At 33.7% G+C, this 24,313-nt stretch overlaps 1 long non-coding RNA gene across 1 annotated transcript in view; it reads right to left on the reverse strand.

Moving 5' to 3' along the window:
• The window catches only part of LOC116420899, a 400,151-nt gene that overhangs the window by 213,203 nt on the left and 162,635 nt on the right, over window positions 1-24,313 (reverse strand). The gene's annotated exons all lie outside the window — the stretch shown is intronic.

Consider the following 24,313-nt stretch of genomic DNA (forward strand, 5'->3'; position numbering starts at 1 on the left):
TTAATAAGATTTTTTAAAATTATATGTTGGACTAAATGAGGGTCTGAAGGCTTAGGACTGAAAGGGACCTTTCAATGACCCTTAGATACTCACTAAGATCATCTAGTCAAGCTGTGTGTATGCATGTGGGTGGGTGGGTGTGAAAGAAAGAGAAAGACAGAGACAGAGAGGTAGAGACAGAGACAAAGACATGTTTGTGTAGTGTATGTGTGAACAAATGAAGACGCTTAGGTTCAAGAGTTGAGATAATAATTTACTTAAGATCACATAATGCATAAATAGAGCCAGGAATAAAAAAAAAAATCTTTCCATTCCAGAATCTTAGGTAAATTACTTCATAACATGGGATTCAATTTTCTAAATAAAATAAAATGAAGGTGTTGGACTCAGTCTCCTTATTTCATACCTTTTCATGGGCAGACTCTGATCTTCCATTTACACTCTAGATCTTGTTCAAAAATTGTTGTTTCCATGCCATTCACACTCTATGTCTTTTACATATACTGTTTGCACTTTGTCTCCTTTCTTAGATTGAGAGCTCCTTGAGAGTAAGGATTTTTTGTTTGTTTGTTTTTTTTACTGTCTTTGTATCCCCAGCACAAAATATAATACCTTATATATGGTAGGTACTTAATAAATATTTCTTGAGTGACTGACTATGAAAAAATTATTACAGAAGGGCAAGCAGAATTTTCCACTATGGATGAAAATCTAGTAAGTCATAATAATAATTCCATTTTAAAAGAATTTATAAAGCATGTTATATTCTTGCAACATTCATGACACTGCAGGAGAAGGGTAGGAATTGTTAAGAAGAGATTCCGTAACTCTGACTTCATTTGTATAAGATACTCCTAGGGAGGTGAGCAGCTAAGTGAAACAGTGGATAAAGCATTAGACTTAGAGTCAGAAAGACTCATCTTCCTGATTTCAAATGTGGCCTCAAATATTTGGCTGTGTGACCCTTGCTTCAGTTTCCTACCAGGTCAAATGAGCTGGAAAGGAAATATCAAACCACTACAGTATTTTTGCCAAGAAAACCTCAAATGGGGTCACAAAGAATTGGACACAATTAAAAAAAATTGATTGGATAATAATATTATCAGTACATAAGGATAAGGAAACTGAGTCTGACAAAGATTAAAATGTTCTAAAGAGTACCCAGCTAGTGATTAGCTTTATTCCTAAATTTTCTTACTTCCTTATTTATAGAGCAATCTGTTGCTGCTCTATATTTACAATTCTATAATCTCTACTCAGAGACTTTTTTCCCCATTACCTACCTCTATTCCTTGGTTTTAACATGTCATTCCAGTAGAGTTACATATCACCACTGCACAAGAGTACTTCATACCCCATAATCCAAATGAAGGAGTAAATTTGTATCTTTCATATTCTACAACCTCTGGGGACAGAATTTCACTCTTCATGGAAACCAGTGACTTGACAGCTAGATGAAGTAGGTGAAGAATAAAGAGAAAATGAAAAAAAAAAAATGCTCCTCTTCTGGATGCAGTTCTCCATCCCTCAAACATACTTTAAGCCCCTTCAGGATACAGAATGCCTAGTTTTTGTTTCTATATTCTTTGTCCCTAGCATAAAGAAATTATTCAACAAATGTTTAAATTAAACTTAATACTATGCTAAATTTCCTAAGGGATTCTTCCAATCATCACCTTAATTTCCAACTTCTACCTTAGGCTACTCTGGAGGGCTGACTCATTGTCTCAGCCCAGATAAAGAAGCTACTCAAACTTTTTACAAGACACCTGAGAAGAGGATGAGCAAAATGTTACACATTTTCACAAGAAATGAGAAGTAATATACGTGCTATGTTAATGTGATGAAATGTTACTCTTCCATAAGAAGCAAAGAAACAGTTGACTTCAAAGAGACATGAGAACACCAATATAATCTAATTCAGAGTGAGGTAAGGAGAACAAAGGAAACAATTTCTGTTATAATATCAATATTATAAAATATAAACAATTCTGAAGACTCTATAAACTGATGAAGAATGAAATGAGAAGAAGCCAGAGGAAAATGTATAAAATAAATAACATCGTTAAGACATTTTTTTTACACTGACAATCCATAATTCCAACAGATAGATGATGAAACATTACTTCCTGACAAATTTAGAATACATAATAAAATCCCCAAAATAAGGTCAATGAGGGAATATGTTGCTTAAGTGTGTTAAGTACAAGTTTATTTGTTTCTCTCTTTTTTCCCCCCTAACTGGGTAGAAGTGGGATAAAGAAAAAAAGATTTTGGCTAATTAAAAAAAATACTTTGAAAAAACCAGTTGTTTACTTTGTTACATAAAAGCTCTCATGGAGTGAGGGTAAGCAGAAATGTGGAATATAAAAAGCAAATATATCAACAAAACTTTAAAAAGGAAAAAAATAATTATGAGTAGTAATACCATCAAAGATATATTCTGTAAAACCTTGCACCAAAACAGAAGTCCACTCAACACATTAATACTATTATGGCTATTTCACAATTTATAAATATCCATGGGTATTTATGGAAATATGGAAAATGCTAATATGGAAATGTTTCACATGATTGCACGTGTATTTTGGACTGCTTGCTGCCTTGAGGAGGGAGGGAATGGAAAGAGGGAGAAAAATTTGGAACTCAAAATTTTACAAAACTGAATATTGCAAACAATCTTTATGTGTAATTTAAAAAAGATAAAATGCTATTAAGTGCAAAAAAGGGGAAAAAAAGAAAATCCATGCAATAAAACATGACATAAAATAAATGTCTGTGTAATATTACATTATTTATATTTTATACTTAAATTTGTTATATATATATATATATATATATATACATATGTTTATATGTATATATATGTAAAGTTGTAATAAGTTCTTAAAAAAAAAAACAGATATGAGGGGTCTGGAACAGAAGTGCCTATACTGAAAAATAAATGACACTTGTTCATAGGAAGGAAAATGTCTCTAGTGAAGTTATCAAAGGAGTTGGACCTATATTTCTTTTTAAATAATCTGATCTATAATTGTCTGAGAGGTGAATTGATAAAGATGTCTTCCACCTTTTTTCCCCAACATACCTGCACTCTAAACCCCACTCAAATACAACACAAACTCCCATACCTCCCCCAAAGGTAGATTTGTTATATTTCACCTTCTGCCTTCTCAGGGTTCTCTGAAACCTGTAATGAGGTTTGGCAGTATCTCAGCTCTCTGCTCCATATCCCGCTGATAAAGTTTCTCTAAGCTTAGGGGATGGTCCTCAGCACCACAGATCCATTTAGCCATTAAAAGTCACATGAATTATTATACAGAAATATTCACTTCTAAAGGTATAATAAATATATAAACATTCCTTCCAATCCATGGAAGGTATAATCTTTCTCTCCTTTTATACTTCCTCAGTCTCTATGGAGGAAAAGGGGATTAGTTTCATAACTCAGCTCAGTTTCCATAGAGTACAGTCCCAGTTCAAGTCCAAAATTTCCATCTGGCTCAAGTTCCAGGCACCCCACTTCTCAGAGCTTCCATGTCAGACTGGCTGGCTGTAGCACCCCACTTACAATCCTGACTTCAAGGTTGTAAAGGCTCTAATTCCTGGACAGGGATTACCTCCAGCACTTACAAATTATACAGAACAGAAGCAAACCATGCCAGATATAAAGAGCATCAAGGAAGGACAGTTCATGGTGCCCACATTGAGGGTAAACTGGGACCTTATTTACCCTCTGGATACAGGAGATAAAAGATGCCAAAATGCTTATAGCAAAAAGAAACAAACCAAAAAAATAAGAAAAAAGAGCAAATGAATTCATTTTATTTTATTTATTTTTTATTTAATAGTATATTGCTTCTCCACCTACATATAAAAAAATAATTTCAACATTCATTTTTGTGAGATTTTAAGCTTCACTTTTTTTCTCCCTCCCTTATCTCTCCCTCCCCAATGCAGACATAGATTATACATTTTAAACATTTTTCCATATTAGTTATGTTTGGAAAGAAAAATCAGAACAAAGGGGAAAATTTACAGTTATACCCATTTTAAAGATACAACATCCAATCAAAGGAAGCCATCCCTAATCTGAGGAATGCGGTGGACTCTATATTAGACAATCTGAACATGTTCCAAAGTGTCTCAAAAAAGTATCTTCATGTTTGGAGAATTCAGTCCACTCAAAGAAACCTGAGATACAGAAGGAACTCGATTTTACATTTTATAGGTTACCACATACACAATGATTTTGGAAAGATTTGGAAAGAAGCATGTGTGAAAAGAATATACAAGCATTTATGGTTTCTTCATCAAGTCTTCATGTGAGAACTTTGGTCACCAAAATGGATCTCAAAGTTACAACCTGGCCTATAATTTACCTACCAAAGTAGATAAGACCTAAAGCACATGAAGACTGAATGACTTGGAAGCATGCAAACATGGATACCTCTTGATGTAGAATAAAGTGAGCAAAGCCAAGAAAACTATATACATGAGCACAACAATTTAAATGGAAAGAACCACAAATCAATCAAAAGTAAGTGTTGAGAAATTATAAACAAACAAAGCACCAAAGAAGAAATATTAGGAAGGAAACCCCACTCAATTTCTTTACAAATGTAGGAAATCAAAGGGTATGCTACATCACATGTATTTTAAAACTTTTTTGATGTATTTATTAATTTTAATGCTTTTTCTGTCTTTTTGTTTTAAAATGTTTTTTTCTTATGTAGAATGGCTCTCTGGGAGGGGAAAAATGGAAGAATATAATAAAATTATCATTGTAAAAGAAAAAAAAGATATCCCTAAAAACGTATTTAAAATAAAAGTTTAAGAAAAAAAAAAAGAAATAGAATATGGAACAGTTTATCCTTAAGGAAAAATGTCTTCAGTCTTGTCCCCTATGACCTCCTAGGTCTTTGCTAATACTTTGCTAATACAATGCCAAGGGCATTTTAGAAATGATTCATTCTCTGAACCAAAATATTGTGTGACTACCATAGAAGCACTATGACATATTCCTCACTAGATAATGATGCAAGAATGGGGGAAAGAGAATCCAAGAATACTCAGAGGAATGAGGCTCAATTAGCAATTTCTAGAAGTAAAATTAGTAAAAGGTGCCTTCTCACAATAATTAACAACAATAATAGCATTTACATAGTACTTATCATGTGCCAGATGCTAAGTACTTTATAAAGATTTTATTATTTGAACTTCACAATTATCATAGCAGATAGATACTATTATAATCCCCATTTTACAGTTTAGGAAACTGAGACCAAAGGAGATTGACTTATCCAAGTTCTCACAGCTAGAAAGTGTCTGAGACTACATTTGAACTCAGGTCTTCCTGTTGTCAGCTCCAGAACTTCATCTAGTAGACCATTTTAAGGAGACTATGGAAAAAAAAAAAGTTAGGGGAGATTTCATCTATAGTTTCTGCTAAGTGTCCATTAAAGTCTTTTTAATTCAGGATTTTGAAGGAGACTGGAAACAGTTTGGTGCAGTAGAAAATTGTGGTTTACATCACCATTGTATATTGATATTCATATTTATTGATTTGTAAAACAATGAGACTATTGTCTTATACTGTGGACAGAAACAGTGCTAGCCTTTTCAAACACACACACACACACACACACACACACACACACACACCCCTTTTCTCAGACTTTGCATGGTCTGACCTTTCTTTAGACTAATTAATGGCTCTGCCCATTTGTTGTTGTTGTTTTAATAGTTACAGTCAAAGAAAGACTGAACAATGCATTTGAAAGCAATAAGAATACATCTGCATCCCTAGAAGCAAGTAGAGAACCACTGTTATATTCAATTTCTGCTTCCAAATGAGATGAGACCTTGAAATTAATTTGCTGACATCAAAAATCTATGACACTATTCAGCTGTGGAAGAGGAAGGAAGATAAGAGAACCTGGATACATCAGTATAATCTTTATCCCAAAGTTCAGTGCATGAATGCTATGCCCTGCTGTGTGTGAAAACAAGGTAAAAAGGTTAAAAAAAAATAGGAGAACTCTTCAGTATTCTCTGGGACTCTTCTCTGTCTTTCAGCTTCAAGAGACAAGATGGATGAGTCCAATTTCACTTGAGGTTAGTGGAGGAAAGAATTTTAGAAAGACATGAGAGGATCAGGCAGTCTTTATCACATCTCTATCTCCAGTTTCATAGTATAGAGACGGGATTTCCCCATTGGTGAAATCTAGATCTCTCTCTTTTGGTTGAGCTGAATTATCTCACCATCAATGGAGTACCCCTGTATTCTGTATTGTGTGGTATATATAGTCCTAAGTGTACCTCCTCTAATTTCTGGTCTGCAATGATTTGTTAAACAAAAAAACAAAAAACAAAAGACTTCTTCACTACTTGCCAGGTATCTTCCTTGTGGAATTAGTTTTTGGTGTAAAGGGGGTAAAGCCTGGGATTTAGAGCTTGGGGTCCCCAATCCCAAATAATGAAGAGAACTTATATTTTGCCCAATAATGTCTACTAGACCAATAATATTTAAATGAATAGATAGATATAATTCTAGTCTGCTACCCCATTTTTCTGAGGAGAGCAAAGTAACCTCTTGTCCCAAGTTCCTCATAACAGATATATTTGCTCAGGAGATTTCAACTCTATCTCCTTTCAAGCCACACAAGAACCCCAGAACATACACAGGGTTTCACCATATGCAAGATCTTGTTAAATAATAATTTATTTCATAGTCTTCAAAACATTCATCAGAGGCCTGGCTTTAAATTAAAGGAGGTGATTTTTTTCCTGCCAAATATGTTCTCACTTCTATTCTCTGAATTAGTTTCTGCCTCTTCTCATTTATTATTATTTAATATTTATTTAACTCCCCCAGAATGCTAGCATTCTAAATGAGAAATGATCTGAGACATTAACTTAATAACATTAGAGGAATTCAGGTAACATGTAATTCTTATATGTTCAATAAATGCTGTTGTTGGTTTTTTTTTTTCTGGAAATAAACATAAATAAAAGCCAGAGCTAAGGGTGGTAAAATTTCTTTAAACCTTAAGTTGTTGATGATTAAACTGATAAAGGCTTTCAGGAGAGTCACCAATCGGACTCACCAAAATTCTCCTTTAAATAGTGTTCCCTCAAGAAAGTAGCAATTTAAGAGGGTACTTGACTTACAACTCTGCAGCTTATTCCTTGCAATGTTTATATGTTTTCGAGTTGAAACCTTGTCCATTTCTGTGTTTCAGGGAAAACAGCTGGACAGTTGTTCTTTTAAAGAAAGGAAGCCTCAAGGCTAGAATAAATTCCAAGGTCCATTGAGACATGCATGTTTTATGATGTGCATGAACATATGGAACATTCAATAGTAACCAGGAAGTCTAGGTACTTCTGCAGCTACAAGACTTATCACTGGATTTTAAGATTTTAAATATGGCTCATTGTGTTACAAGACTACACTGTGGTCAAATGTATTTTACATTACCTACATATATAAATATTTCCCTATCTTATCTGTATAATGACATGGCAAAAAAATGCAAAAATAATAAAACAGACCTTTGTTTCAGGTAAAAATCTGTCAACACACATCTATAAAGTAGATAAAAAGAAAGTATTAAAAATTGGTTCCTACATTCAAGGAATAACATTCTAGCAGTGAGGGGAAGCAAGGAGCTTGGGGATCTTTAAAAGCAGTGTAAAATTGCCCAAAGTCCAGCCAACCAGTTCTCCCTAACCAGTGTTGTTCATCTGATGTGACTGTCTGAGATGCATTTATCAATGGACTAGTCATGCAACCAATTGCAAACACAGTTGGGCAAGCGCATTCTCCATTCACTTTGGTTTTCCTTTGTAGTTAATGATAACAACTGTCTTTGAGTAATCAAATGACATGGAATCTGAAAGAATAAAGATTTATGTCACCTGAAGGGCAATGGAAAAGTCTGGTAAATGTAAATAAATTGCAGTTGATTACTAACAAAGAATTGCACAAGAGAATTGATGAAATGGATGAGATAGATGTCATCTGAAGAAGTGGACCATCAGTCATGTAGGAAAAGCAAGCAGTGAACAATGAACAATCAACATGTTCTGGTAGTATACAAACAACATAAAAAGAACTAGATGAAGGTTCACAATACCATCTACCTTTAGTGAAGGAGCGAAGGATGAGTAGGCATGGATGCACTATATTCTCCATCACTGAAGAGAGTAATACTATCAATAAGATAGAAAGTCTGTGACATAAGTTCTGCTTATTTCTTATGACTGGATTTCTTGATCTTTCCAAAATGATTCTATTGTTTAATATGGCCAATCTACCCAAAGATGCCAAAAGCATTACTCAAAATGTTCCATAAATGACCCATTAGTCTGGTCCCAGAGAACAGATGAAACTCATTTCTTCTTCTTGGTAAAGAAAAAAAGTGTTGAATGTTATCAGATATGGACACAATTTCAACTATTTTTTAAACTATTTCTCTTTGTTAAAGACAATTTTTCTTAAAAAGGAAATGGGATTGGTATTTCATAGAATAAGGGTTCTTAATTTTATTTTGTATCATAGACTCCTTTAGATGTCCTACAAAGCCTAAGAGCTCTCAAAATAATTGCCTGCATTTATAATTTAAGGAAAACTAAAATTTCATTTAGAGATTATGAAATATAAATATGTAATTTTTTCTTCATCCAAGTTCAAAATCCCCCCCAAAAAAAAACCTGCTCACATACTCAAAGACATCCACCTCTTGTTTAGAGAAATAAATAAGATGGATAGATAGATGAATGGATGTACATATACATATGGGTATGCATATATATATGCATATATATATATATATAAAACATACAATAATTATCAATTGATACATTTATTTCATTGGTATAGGGAGTTCCCAGGCGAGGAATTTCCCTCTGCCAATGAATATATACATTATATTGGAATTTAGTCTTCAAAAAATAGAATTAAGAAGTTAAATGACATGCCCAGGGTCACACAAGCAATATATGTCAGAAAGAACAGGTCCTCCCAACTTTAAAATCAGTTTTCTATCCATTATGTCACTGCCTCTCCTCGAGAGAAATCAACGATTATTTTAACTGAAAAGAAAATGACATGCCATATAATAAAGCCACATTTTGGAGGGAATTTTTTTTTAATGTGTGTTTGTGTGTAGTTTTGTAAGTCTTGTCTTAACACAATATTTAGAAATGGGATGCTGGAAAATATTAGTTTGCAAGAAATTAATTTTGAAGTTGTCTCTGCTTATTTCAGCACATGAAATATAGCTGAGGTGTTTCTTGTAGTGGTAGGCTAGGGAGGAATCCATTTGCAAAATCCTACTTAAGCTGAAAAGATTTGAAATTTAAACTGAAAATAAACATCTTGGCTCTTAAGAGCCATCACTTTTGTTGTTAACATATATGTAAACTTCTTTGAGTCTCAGTTTTCACATCTGCCTAAGGTTTGCATCAGAATCAAATGATAAACGTGAAGTACTTTTTAAAACTTCAAGCACAAGCCAAGTGAAGAAAGGGGTATATAATAGAGGGGGTGCTTTTTCAGGCATTGGTTAGAATAGATGACCATTGCCATTGCTTCTGACTACAAATTGTTATGATTCTAGGGTACATTAATACAATATTTGATAAAACCTTAATAAAAGAGGTAAAATTTTCCCAGATTTAATCTCATTTCTAACATCTTACTTGCAAAAGCAAATTAACATATGAAAAATATGCGTTGTATAAATATATAATTCAATACATTTCAATTTTCCACAGTATCTGACAAAAGGTTTCTTCTTCTTCCATGAAATTAATTTGCTTTCATAAGATTCTTTTTTCTAGAACACCAATTCCTACACACACACACACACACACACACACACACACAAAGAAAGAGAGAGAGGGAGAGGGACAGAGAGAGAGAGAGAGAGAGAGAGAGAGAGAGAGAGAGAGAGAAAGAGAGAGATAAAGGCATAATGATGTGCCATTAAAAAAAATCATATGCTTCCTAATGCAGTTAATGTTTTTAGTGTTTATTTACCCTGTGGAGTGAAAGGACTTTCAAATTATGCCTTTGTACTAACTGCATGTGTACTAACTGGCAGACTTCAGTTTTCTCATCTCTAGAAATGAGAGTTGAATTAAATTACCTCTTGATGTCCCCTATAGTTCTAAATCTATAATCCTAAAAGCTAAAGATGCTATGAACTCGATCTTTTCAGTCATCAGCATTTCAATAAATCTCTGCAATCATTAACACTATTTAAATAGATCTGATATATTTACATTCTAATCACAGGATCATGGGCAAGCAGGTGGCACATGGATAGAGTGCCAGGTCTGCAATCAGGAAAACTTTTCTTCTTGAGTTCAAATCCAGCCTCAGAGATTCATTAGCTGTGTGACCCTCCACAAGTCAATTAACCCTGTTTGCCTCAATTTGTTCATCTATAAAAATGAATTAAAGAAAAAAATGAGCTAGAGAAAGAAATGGCAACTACTCCACTATTTTTTTCCCAGGAAGAGTCTCAGAGTTAGACACAATTATAAAAAGACCTAACAACAACAAGATGGGACCATGGTTGCAAAGCTAGAAGGGATTTTAAAGTTCCAATCCTTTCATTTTACAAAGGAGGAAATTGAGGCTCAGAAAGATGAAATTATTTGTCCAGAGCCAATTAGGTATTAAGTGAGTATCAGTTATCAAACCAAAATTTTCCAATTCCAAAAGCTGAGCTTTATACTTCATTTCCTTCCCATTCTACAACCCCTCAATTCCCACTCCCCCTCCCACACATATCAAAAAAATTTCATATTACTAGATTTTAAAATGTTATAATTCAATCATTTTAATTGTCTCAAGGTTTTGCCATTTCTATTGTACTAAAAAATAAAAATCCAGCTAAGTTTAATTACATAATGTAATATATAGACATGTGTAGTATTCATCTGATAGATAGTCAATTTAAGATTACTAGAGATCTGAAATCAGGTTAACTCTTACACATATCATTTGTATGACCCTGGGCAAAATCATAACTTCTTTGAGTCCTTGGCAATTCTCTAAAAAGATAAATTTCAGGTGAATTGCTGATCTGCTTGGATGGACAGAGTTTGCAAACGGAATTCTCAGCACTGACAAAATTAAAGATCAGTACTGAAAAGAGAAAAAGCCCCACAAACTCAAAGGTGCCAATTTAGTTATAAATACATGAGCCAAGTACTATTCTCTTTTTCTCTGTAACTTCAACTACAGAGCAAACAGCCCCTGGGAAAATAATAAGGCATCTGAGGATCTGTGTGCAGGAGTTTGCAATGGACTTTGAATTTGCCAAAATGAATTTTCACACTCTCGTTGGGTACATGGCAATACTGAGTCATCCATTTTCATGGTGCTTTTTTTTTTTTTTAATTTCTGGAAAAGCTAACTAGAATTTCTTCTTCAGTTTTGCTTGAATATGACAGATTCTCTCACTGCTGGTACATCAGTCTTCCCCCAGCACCTCAAGCTCATGGTGAACAAGAATAGCTAGCTCCTATTCATGACATTCTAAAGCAGACATGGTAAAGCTGTTGACATTAAGCATGAAATAGGAAGTGAAGAAAGCTACATTTTCCCCTCTGTATTGATCTTACTAAATTTTAGAAAAAGCAGTCAGTCTCTTTTCTATGATGTTTCATCAAAAAAAAAAAAAAAAAAAAAAAAAACCTTCTTTCCAAAAGTCAGGGGAAAAAATAGACTCAATCTATTTCTTGTGCTTTCAGTGTCTATAGCAGAACATCAGGTTTTTTCAGTGAAAGTATACCCCATTATTTGGGCAATTTACATGACTCATTCAAGGTTAGAAAATCTTGATCAAAGCTAGGGCTCAGAATGGGTAATGTAAGCAGTCATCTAGGATAAAATAAAATGGTAGGGGCAATAAAATATACTTTTTCCTGAACTCACATTTTCATAAATTCAAAGCCAGCTCTGTTCACTAATTGATCCTAACACATTTATAATAAGAAGAATTATAACAAATAATAAGAATAAATTCAGCTGGATTATTCTTATTTTTCAGTATAACACAGGTTACAAAACCTTGAAATAACTCAAAAGGACTGAATCTTAACACTTCAAAATTCATTTATTTGATAATTATCTGCTGTCTATATGGAGCTGGTAGTAGGGAATGGGTAGTAGAGAACTGTTCTTAGGATTATAAAATTTTGGTTGATTATTAAAGAGCACTTAATACCTGTGGGATTCTAGGGAAGTCACTTTAACTCAGTAGGCCTCAATTTTCTCATCTGAAAAATGAAAGGAATGAATTGTAAGGTTCATTCCAGCTTTACAATAAATGGTCCTGGGATCCTAATGTAAATAAAACAAAGCCATATGGATGATTTTATTGATTATATGGATTTGTTAAAAGGGTGATATTATTTTTTCATCAATGTGCATATTTTTAAGTCCAGGAAATTCCACTTCCAAATCACATCAGTTTTTTATATTGTGATGGAAAACCCAAGGTACCAGGGAAGGCTCTGTTTCAGCAGAAATAGTAATTGGCTCTGTAATGAGTGGATGTGAGTTCAAATCCTATCTTCTGCACTTTGTGCTCTTGGTCAAGATTCTTCATTGATCTGAGATTTAGAAAAGAACTGATAGAGGACATATAGACTGCTTTTGCATATGTTTATATATATGCACACAATATACACACACATATACACGCACATATATTCTAATGATAGCCATCTTAGAGAAGAAAAAAGTTACATGATAACATTATATATTTAAATATATTTGTATATTTTAATATATTTTTTCTTATTCTACTATGTTATGGAAATGCTTGCTTTATTTCTTAAGTTCTGAATAACATATAATTTTTAAAAACTTTAAAAAATTAAAATGAAAATGTTGACCTAGGTGAACTCTTCTAGGTCTCTTCTAGCTCCAGAGCAAATATCTTATGATCTTTCAGTAGCCAAAAAGGCATGGAAAACATACATTTCAATTATAGGTGATTTCAATTTCCAAACTGCCTGGGGTACATAAATAGCCTGGCTGTCTCCTCTTTGATTTTCTGGCAAGGTCACAGACAAATTAATCAGACTGGTTAAATAAGAAATCTTTCTGGTTCAAAGGAAAGAGGACTGAATGAAAAATCAAAAGTCCTAATCCTCCTTTGAAGCTCACTAGCAGGATCATCTTGGGTAACTCATATGAGTTCTCTGAACTTTAGCTTCCTGATCTGCAAGTACTCTGATACTCCAATAGTAGGGCAACTAGATGGCACAGTGTATAGAACTCCAGACCTAGAGTCAGAAAGACTCTTCTTCCTGAGTTTAAACTCAAACTTAGACCCTTGCAAGCTGTGTGACCCTGAAAATATCACTTACTTCAATTTCTTCGATTGTAAAATAAACTGGAGCAGGAAATATCAAACTACTAATGTCTTTTCCAAGAAAATTCAAACAACAACAAAGAAGTTGACATGCAGTCACAGAGATCCATATATATCCTCTAGGATCCTCATATAAGCTCTAACTAGCCAAAATGATCCCAAAGCTAAGGTAGAGGGACCAGGGTATTATTCCTGTCCACTTCTACTTTCCCTCCCTCTTCCTCTTCCCAGAACTCAAGACCAGGAGCCAAGTCACACAGGAAGGGTTCAGGGAAAGCTGGTTGACTGCTGAGGGCTAATGGGGTACAAGTGACAGCTCCATTACATCACTCACAAGAGAATCAACTAGGAGAAAAATGAAGAAGTACAAACCTGAGTGATCTATATTTCTTCTTCCCCTATACACCTATGATCACTCTCTAGAAATTGAGGCTTGCTGTCTACTGCAATCTAGCACATGATTCGGTGCAAATGAGGGAGTGAGAACTGGGTTCAGCATTTACAGTTTGCTCTTTCTAGGACCAATTAGTGTGCAGGCAGAGAAAGACAATTATTAGATATTAATTTATTTATAGTCTGAAGAGGAATAGAAACTGAAGTTGGGAATAGAACTAGTTCAGATTCCATAACCTCCTCTTCTTTTGTTATTGTAGTTGTTTTCTATTAATAAGGATATATTTCCCTTTCTCCTATCTTCCCCCATGGAGAAAAAAAATGAAAAAAAATTCCTAAGAAATACATATAGTTAAGTCAAACAAATTACTATATGGACCATACACAGAATGAGATGCACGTTTCATTACATAACTTGAGTCCATTGCTTCTCTGTCAGGAAGTGGGTAGCAGGCTTCAACATGACTCTTCTGAACTAATGTATCCATCAGAGTTCTTAAGTATCGCAAAAAATCTCAGTCTTTCTTTTCAAGATCCAAAGAGATCAAAAAATTAGGAAAAGGATACATAAGTACACAAATGTTTATAGCAGTTGTTTTCATAGTAGCAAAGAAGTAGAAATTGAGAGGAGTGTTGGGGAGTAGAGATCCAACAATAGAACAAGGGCTAAACAAATTATGGGATATGACACAGTCTTTCCTTGAGAAACTAGGAATACTTATCAAAAGTAGGCCGCCTTTTTATTTATTTAAAATTCTAATCTCAATACCCAGCTTTCCCATTTAATAGCAAGTGAAACCATTAGCCTGGGTTCCATTCCTTCTGATCATAATTTTCCCTTTTATTATAGGAACCCTTTATTGGGAAAATGAGAAAATAAACAAAGGAGAAGGAAAGGGGAGAAGAGAAGGTGATTGTAATTTGCTGTTACTTGTATGATTCCCCATAACCAAATCAGAAAGTATCAGGGAAGTGAACAGTAAAAAGGTCAAAGTGTAGACTGACGCATTTCAAAATAATGCCCCCAAATTGTACAAGAATATTTGAAAATTGAGTTCTGATATGAAGTGGCAAGCTACTTAATACAAAGAGATGAAAAATCAAAATGCAAACATCTTCCAGTGACAATCAAATAGCCTTAAAACTAAAAACCTACTGTTCAATTTGCCATCAGAGTTAGGAACCATTAGAAGTGTTCTGGCAGATAACAACTGTCATTCTAATATACAGGACTACAGCTGATCTCCAAGGTAATATAGATTCAAATTATGTAGGGATAGAGAGATCAAAATTCATACCATCATATGAATATGGAATGTTAGTCTGATACTGGAGAATCCCCATCAAGGTCTGTCCCTGAGCTTTTGTCTGTTTCCCCTGTGGATATTAATGGGTTGCAAACCTGCTTTCCTCAGTCCCAAGTCAGGAAAAGTTGGGAGAAAGAGGTAAAGATGGAAGTTTATGCAGTGTACTGGGATTGCAAAATTGTGATGAAGTAGGGCTTGTTGCCCTAGAAGTGGACAAATACAGAAAGAAATGGGTAAAGTGAGATGAATCCATATGTATTAACTTCCACCTCAGTTTCAAAAAGCTTATTTTCCACATCTGTCATTCCAATTTAAGCTTTGGTACAATAGGGAAAGAAAGGGCTGCTCTGAGTCTGCGGGTCGGCAAATCCTGATGGTAATATCACCTAGTTACCAACTAAGAAACTAATCAATGTTTCTCATTTGCAGTTTGGAGCCTGAGGCACTGAGTCTACTCCAATCACTGAATTTGTGATTTGCCTCTTTTAAAGGCAAAACTAACCCTAGTCTGAGTGAATACATGTACATATGTAAAAGAAAAAAATCAATTCTGCTCACCAAAGGGAAATGAAAATTCAAAAAGCTGAAATTTATTTCAATACTTCTAATTAAATTATTGAGATTTTCCTAGCTGTAATGAATGAAATCAGATCCTCTAATTATGAGGGAAAATCTAGATTAAAATGCCTAAAAGAAACTAAATAAAATCTGCAATATTAATTATGGCAGCATATATTCTTCAAGGTTTCTCTTCTTTCTCCTGGTGAAACTTCTTATATTGTAGCAGGTATCAAAGAACAGAATCCTGCTATACTAAACTGTTGACATTTGGTGTTTAAAAAAATAGCTGAACTGTTCATTTTAAAGCCAAGTCCACATATATAGAGATTAGCCAAACAAACCCTCTCCACCGGAGAACAGTTTATTTTATAGTTGACAAAAGGAAAAAGGGGGCCTTCTCTGAAATGCTTGCTCTGTCTTGGAGCCCAGAATTTAAACTTAGTTTACTGACTATATCGCTTCCCTTTGTTCCATTGTGTCCAAGATGGTTTGAAACTTCTTCCTGTTCTTTTAAATAGAAGCAACTGAATATGTCAGCTTTGTTGTTTAGGAGTCTTTTCATCTTGCACACACCAAAAATGGAACTGATTTTCAAAATGAAATTACCAAATGGTTATAAAATCAGGCAGTAGGGCTTATCTTTGAAAAACTTAATTTTAAATGTGGTATTTTACCAACATGAATGACAACATAATAGGAAGGATCCCCCCATGGTTGGGCTTTAAGTCTGTAATGTTAGGGAAGGACAGGTACAGAAAATCTACATAGTCCTTTTTAGAGATTTTTGATAAAAGAAAAAAAATATACCTCCATTATTCTCTGGTGACCTTAGTATATTTTGGCTTGTGTTTGATTTTTCCTTTTTTCCCCAGAGATTAATTTAATTAATTAGTATTTTCCATGAATGACATGAGGACATAAAGGACTTCTGACTTATAGCAATCAAATAGCACCATAAGGATAATATCACAAATTACATCCTCATCCTCATCAAAGTAATAGTGATAATAACAGTATAGTAATAGTAATAACTAAAACTTCTGTAACACCAACTATGTACTAAGCACTAAACTAAGAAACAAATGTACTTCACTAGTGGCTTATTAACAGTGGTCATTTTTCCTATTTGTTCTAGTGAATTGAGTCATTATTGGATTTTTTTTTCTTATATAACAGATAGAAAAGATGTAGTTCGTGGGTCTAGAAACTGAAAATAATCTAAGAAACAATGTTCTAAAAACAAATTAGTGACTTTATAACTCTAGGATTTCCAATTTCATCAAATATCTATTGTAAAGTTATATGTTAATTTATATTACTCTGATTTAGATAGACTTTACAAAAACAATTTGAGAGTTTCAGTTATTATTGTTGAGTCATTTGAGTTCTTCCCTACTCTTTGCGACTCTATTTGGGGATTTCTTCATAGAGAAACTGGAATGGTTTGTCATTTCCTTCTCAGGTTCATTTTACAGATTTGCCTAGGATAATACAACTAGAGTCTTCCTGATTCCAAACCCAATGGACTATTCACTATGCAATCTACCTTCCTTGAAAGTTTCAATAGCTATATAGAAAACACTTCACGTGTTATAGTCCATGTAAAGGGCATTAATCAAAGAAGGCAGGCAATGACAATGTTGTAGCCTTTGATTGTTATAAATTTCACAAATTTACTTTGGTCAATTCAATTTCATATCTGGTCAACAGGTTTTCTACTTTGGAGGAGTTGACCTTGACACATACTCTGCAATCGTTTTTACAAGAAATTTTCTGCATAAGTTCTAACAATATCCTTGATACCAACATAACAAGAGCTTTCTCATTCATTCTTCATCTAGGATCAAAGACTGACTGCAATCAATATGCTCTTATTCCCCAATTAGCTACATATATTTCATTGCTTAAACTCTCAGAAAAAAGCTCTCCCATAACCTGTTTCAGTTGATCTTCAAAGGAGAAGGAATTTAGCTCAGTTTGGGAACACAAAAATAATCTTGCTTTGGTTAAGTCTGTCTATATGCATAGATAGTTGATCCATAATCAGTAGAGTAAAACTTAAAAGGATAGACTCTCTAATAATGAATACCATTATTAATACTGAGCTCTCTGGTGAATGGGTTACAACTATTAAGTAGATTAGGGAAACTTCAAGAATCCTTTTGCTAATATCTAAAGTATTGGGGAAACCTTAAAAGCTTTCCATAGAGCTGAAAGAACTTATCAGCTGGAAAGAAACTGTAATATTGGTATGAACCTTAGTAGCCATCTTGTCCAGGCTATATAAAAATGGAATCACCACTATAACACACCTGATGAATAGTGATACAATTTCTGCTTGAAGACTTCCGACAAGGACAAAACCAACATTTCTCAACGTATGAGATCCTACCTGAGCTGAGAAGAATGAAAGATATCAGTAGAGGATAAAACAGCTAATCAAGCAATAAGCATTTAGTAAGTGCTATATCAGAATATTTAGTCAGAGGAAGGTACTGAGCTGACCACACATTAGAACAGACATGATGAAGAATCATAACACAGAAGCTAGCATGGATCATATAGCAGACTTGGGGGGATCAGCCTATACCAATGACTTTAAATATTTATGAAAACTGCCTGAGATACTGAAAAACTAGGAGGAACTCTTAGGCTACTATGATAACAATCAATGTCTACTATGCTGTCTAATGAAGAATATATAATGTTGATTCATTCATTCAATGAGAGAGTTCCTTCAATATATCATGTCTATCATACTTATAAGCACAAAATATTAAAAGCCTATCGGGCCATACAGAGGAATGATAATCCCAGTTTTCTGGTTTGGAGCCCTGGCTAATAGAAGCACAAAATCCTTAAAAGATAATCTGACCCTTTGACCCATCAGTGCCATTATTGGGTCTGTATCCCAAGGAAATCATAAAAGAGGGAAAAGGACCCACCTATGCAAAAATGTTTCTAGCAACTCTTTTTGTGGTAGTAAAGAATTGAAAAATGAGTATATACCCATCAACTGGGGAATGACTGAACAAATTTTCATATATGAAGATAATGGAATATTATTATGCTATAAAAAATGATGACCAATCTGATTTTAGAAAGGCCAGAAAAGATTAACATGAACTGATGATGAGCAAAATAAGCCAAATCAGGAATACATTTTACACAATAACAGCAAGAATGTGAGATGATTAGTTATGAAAGACTTGGTTCTTCTCAGTGGTTCAGTAATCCAAAGCAATCTCACTAGACTTTGGACAAAAAATGCCATCTGCATCCAGAAAAAGAATTATGGAGATTGAATATAAATCAATACATGCTAGGTTCACATGTTTTTTTCTGTTTTTTTTTTTTTTAATCTCATCCATGTTTTTTTTTTTCTTTTTTGCTCTGATTTTTCTCTCCCAACATTATTCATGAAGCAATGTGTATTAAAAATAAATTTACTAGGAAAAAGATAATCTGACCCCTTTCTGTAAGAGCTACCTCTGATACATGGGAGATGAACAAAAATTGTCTAATTTCAAAGAAATGGACAGACAGAGGCAGAGATATATATTCATCTAAGGAGAGCATGTATGTATTTGAGAGAAAAAAATATCTGTGTGTGTTTATATATATATATATATATACACACACACATTCTATGTAAGTATATAATCTGTAGAGAAATATATATACATATATTTATATGTATATAGAAAGTGTATTTACATGTGAGTATGTCTGAGTATATGTGTGTGTGTGTGTGTGTGTGTGTATATGTGTGTAGGTGTGTATGTTTATGAGATAGAGAGGGACAGAGAGAGAAATAAGATAGACAGACCAAAGACAGACAGACACATACATACATATTTTTATAGCTATAGCTAGCAATCCAGTTCTGGGTCTGAGACAGAAAAACTCATCATCCTGAATTTAAACTTAGTTTCAGATTCTGGCTGAATGGCTCTGGATAGATTACTTATGTTTGTTTCATTTTGTTTATCTGTACAAAAATCTCAAACCCCTTCAGTATTTTTCCAAAAAACTTCAAATGAAGTCACCAAGAGTTTTGATATGACTTAAAAACTACTTCAAACAATAACACATATATTATACATGTTTCATGATATCTGTTGTATCATATTGTTATGTAAATCTTGCATCATTATTACAATATTTTGATATAGCAAATTGAGAATTAGTTTCTGAGTTTCACCTCTGTTTGTACTATCTGTGTTAAGTAACTCTGGGTAAGTCTCACATTCTGGAAAATTCTCTAAGACTATAAACTGCAAAAATGATGATCTGCATTGATAGAAGAAATTCCTTAAAAGAACCTCCCTACATTTATTATATCAGAGATCTGGTTTAAAAAATGCCAACTACATTGGCCCAAACCTTCTCAATTATTCCATTAAAGTATAAAAATATCCTGAACAAATTTCTGTTGGAAAATAAAGAAGTATAATATCTGAGAGTTTTTTTTTTTTTAATGAAAACCACTGACATAAGCTGATAATGATTCTTTATTAAAGCCAATAAGAATAAGAAGCAGCTGAGTTGCTTCTAATTCTTTTTAATTAAGATAGAATAGTTATAGGCTATTGACTAGGGGGTGGAGTTAATCAACAAGGACCAGTAAAACTACATTTCCCTAAAGATTTGCAAATCTGAATAAGGGATATTTGAAATGAAGATGAAAAGGAAGAAAGAAAAATGCCCATACATCAAGCCAGATACTGTAGGGAGTGGAATAAATTTTTTAGCAAAAAAAAACTAACAATGCAGAGAACCAATAATTCTCAGGAGAAAATATCCAAGAAGAGACTAGTTTAAAAAAAATAATTTTGGTGTCTATGCAAATGTCTATGAGTAATAAAAAATCTGAGTAAAGGGTAAGTAATAAAGAGCATGAAGTAAATATCTTAGCACAGGGTAAATTTGGTCGCATGGTTATCAATATGACTCAGTAAATGAAAGATGATTAATTCCCCTTTCAAAAATTCATCTTTCAATTCCTCTTTCAAAAAGGAAAGAAATAAATAGAAGAGGCAATGGAGTAGTTTTATATATCAGGATTACATATAAATCCATAAAGCAAAATGATGATTTTAATGGAGATTAATGGAAGGGGAAGGGGAAAGAGAAGGGGAAGGCAGCAGCAATATTATATTGGCAACAGCAATATTATATTGGCCACACATTGCTATACTGGTCATTAATGATTTGATGATGACTCTACCTAGGCAAAGTTGATGGTGCTATTTGAGCTTGCCTCTTCCCTTCCAGATCTGAGCAAAGAATGATAAAAGTGAATTTCCAACACAAATAGAGGTTAGGAGAGCAATAGAACAAGCCAGTTTCAGGTATCAAGCCAATGGATTGGAAAGAGCCAGAGTTGATAATTAGAATCAGATAAAGAAGTAGGGTAGATAGAAGACTCATTATCATGAGTTCAAATTCTCCCTCCAACATTATTGATGCTATTTTACTTAATTCCTCAATGAGCTGAAGAAGGAAATGACAAATCACTCTAGTACTTTTCAAAAAAAAAATCAACAGGATCATGAATAGTTGCACATGACTTAAAAATGACAAACAACAATCAAAGAAATGCAGTCAAAATGAGGAAATTATGAAGCCAAAGAGAATGTTTGGGGAGATCCAAAATCCATGTTTCAGGTTGTAAAAAAGGGAGACAGAAGGTGACATTATATAAAAAATAAGGGGCACTGAGTTCATTCATTGGCATTGAGTCTGTAAGCTCAAACACTCTTCTTGTTACTAGCTTCATTAACTTCCACAATGAAAATCCTGACTCCAGAAATGAGGGCTTTATCATTATATATATATATATATATATATATATATATATATATATATAGAGAGAGAGAGAGAGAGAGAGAGAGAGAGAGAGAGAGAGCGCACAAAAAATTTTTTTTATCCCAGTTTTCTTTCCTTATATTTTTGTTGCATTGGTTATATTTGTGTGAAACATTTTTAATTTTATATAATTGAATTTATTTATTTTACATTTTGCAATGCTGTCTATATTTTTCTTGGTTGTAAATTCTTTCCTTATCCATAAATCTGACAGATAAACTATTCCATGTAAGGCATATTATTAAAGGAAGGACTTGGGCATTTTTTTGAAAGGATATAGAAATCACTAGAAACCAGAGTCATCAAGAAGAGTTCATACTAAATTAATCTCATTTCTTCTGGTACATAACTACTGGATTTTTAAATCAGAAGACTACTATAGGCACAGCTGGATTTCAGTGAAGGAATTTTCTAAAATCTCATATATTTTCCTTGTGGATGTGATAGAAAGATGTGAGGTAGCTTAGAATATAATTAAGATTAAAAACTAATTGAATGACAAGACCCAAAGTAGTAATTAATGGGTCAGTGTCAATTTAGATGAGAGATTTCTACTAGAAAATGAGAGATTTTTAAAAGAGATTAAGAGATCTCTAGTGGTCAATTAAGAAATAAAGGCAGCCAGGTGGAGGAGTAGAAAGTACTCTAGGAACAGAGCCAGGAAGACTTGAGTTCAAATTCTACTCAAACATTTACTAGCAGTGTGACCCTGGGCAAGCCATTTAACCTAGATTTGCATCAGTTTCTTCAAATATAAAATGAGGATTATAATAGCACCTTCATCCCAGGGCTATTGTGCATATCAAATGTAGTAGTAATTAAGACATTTAAGTGCTATACAAAAGCTAGTTATGCTTAAAATTATTATTATACTTGTAAAGCACTTAGAAACAGTCTCAGCATTTAATAGAACCCAAATATAAATGCTTATTCTCTTCCTTTTTTTCTCCTTTCCCCAGGTAAGTGTAACAAGTCTATGGCAGCAGCTATTTTTTTATGTTTAAGAAGGATGGCACACATCAAATTTTCAGCTAACCCAAATTGAAAAAACTAGCTAGTATGTTGGGCAACAAAGTTGGCCTTCTAAAACCTCTCAGTAGGCTAGACTACTGAATCAAATCTAGGGTAAAGGAATTTGATTTGGGATAGATATGAAGTCCTATATTTTAGCTGAAAAAATCAACTGTATAAGTGTTATATAATAACAACAATAATGATAATAGGAGCATATTATCAACAATTTAGAGCTTAGGTGTTATCCAATACTACCCCCTAATTTTACAGAATAGGAACCTGGGGCCAAGAGAGGTCAAGTTATTTGAGCAGGTTCACACAAGCACTTATCATCAGAGGAAGAATTTGAATAGAGATTCTCTGTCTTCAGAGTCAGTACACTTTTCACTGATAGCGTGGTTAACACAGTGCATAAGGAGGTGGACCCAGAGAAAGAAGACCTATGTTGCAGTCCCTCCTCAGATATTTAGGGTTGTAAAAGCCAGGGATTAAATGACCCAAGCTCTCATTGCCCCCAAGCAACTTTCTAAAACTGTGATTGAAGAAAACACACTGATATATATATTGGCGGAAGAAGTTCCCCACTGGGTGTTATTTCAGCAATAGAATTAAAGACTTGATAAATATAAAAATAAACATATACACATAAGAATGCATAGCTTAAAAAAAATGAGTGAATAATCATTCCAGGAAGGGTTTAAAAGAAAGAAGGAAGATGGGATGATCAGTCCAGTAAAAGTGACTCCTCTATGGCAATGAGGGAGTGAGGTCGCTCCCAGATTCAGATAAATCATTTAACTCTGTTTCTCTTAGTGTCTTCAACTGTAAAGTGAGGATACTAATGATACCTATCTCCCAAGATTGTTACGAGTGTCTGGCACATATTTGGCATTATATAAAGTTTATTTCTTTCCCTTTCTCCTCTTCCTTTCATTCTCCTGCTCAGTCATGAAAAGTCCAACTTCTCATTTCAGTTTTCCACCATAAAGTTCTTTGCTCTCCTGAATTTGTTTTAATTTCCTTTGAGATTTTATGTATTTATAAATCAACAACAGATGTTAACAATATTTTAATGACAAACCAATAGCTGGCATTACTATAACAATTTAAGACTTACAAAGCCTTTTAGCAATAGAAGCAGAAAAATATAGTGAATAGAAAGTCATCCTTAAAGCCACAAAAACCTGGATTTGAAAATTGCCTCTGTCACACACTAGCCAGATGATCCTGAGCATATTATTTGTCCCCTCAATTGTCTAGGTAAAGTTCTCTAAGAAAGGTTTTCAGAGTAGATATCTTCTCTACCCCAAAGTTCCCTATGCCAGTAAAATCAAAGGTCCCTTTAAATATGTTATCTCCTCTGATCTTCACAACAGCCCTCTGAGATAAGATTTCCCCCATTTTATAGCTGAGAAAACCATGGTTTAAAATGTTAAGTGGCTTGCATAGAGTCATATTGCTTATGTCTGGGGCATAAATTTAACTTGATTTTTCCTGATTCCAATTATAACCTTCAGTCTCTTATACAATGCTTCCTCTTTACTTGCTTGCTTTTAGAAAAATAATGATATCTTTTCCTAAGTAGGTAAATGTTTGGGTATATGGTAATTCTGCTTAACTTTGTTTTTTTAATATATACTTTCCCCCCTTCCAAATAGACCTTCTTTTAGATATCTTATATTTTGTACAATATGGTACCTTTCAAATCTAGGCATTCCCACCATGGGTTTGCATAGGCTGCCCTTGAAAACAATGGTTTTCCGCAAT

The sequence above is a fragment of the Sarcophilus harrisii genome, chromosome 1 (assembly GCF_902635505.1).
Source record: "Sarcophilus harrisii chromosome 1, mSarHar1.11, whole genome shotgun sequence".
Lineage (NCBI taxonomy): Eukaryota > Metazoa > Chordata > Mammalia > Dasyuromorphia > Dasyuridae > Sarcophilus > Sarcophilus harrisii.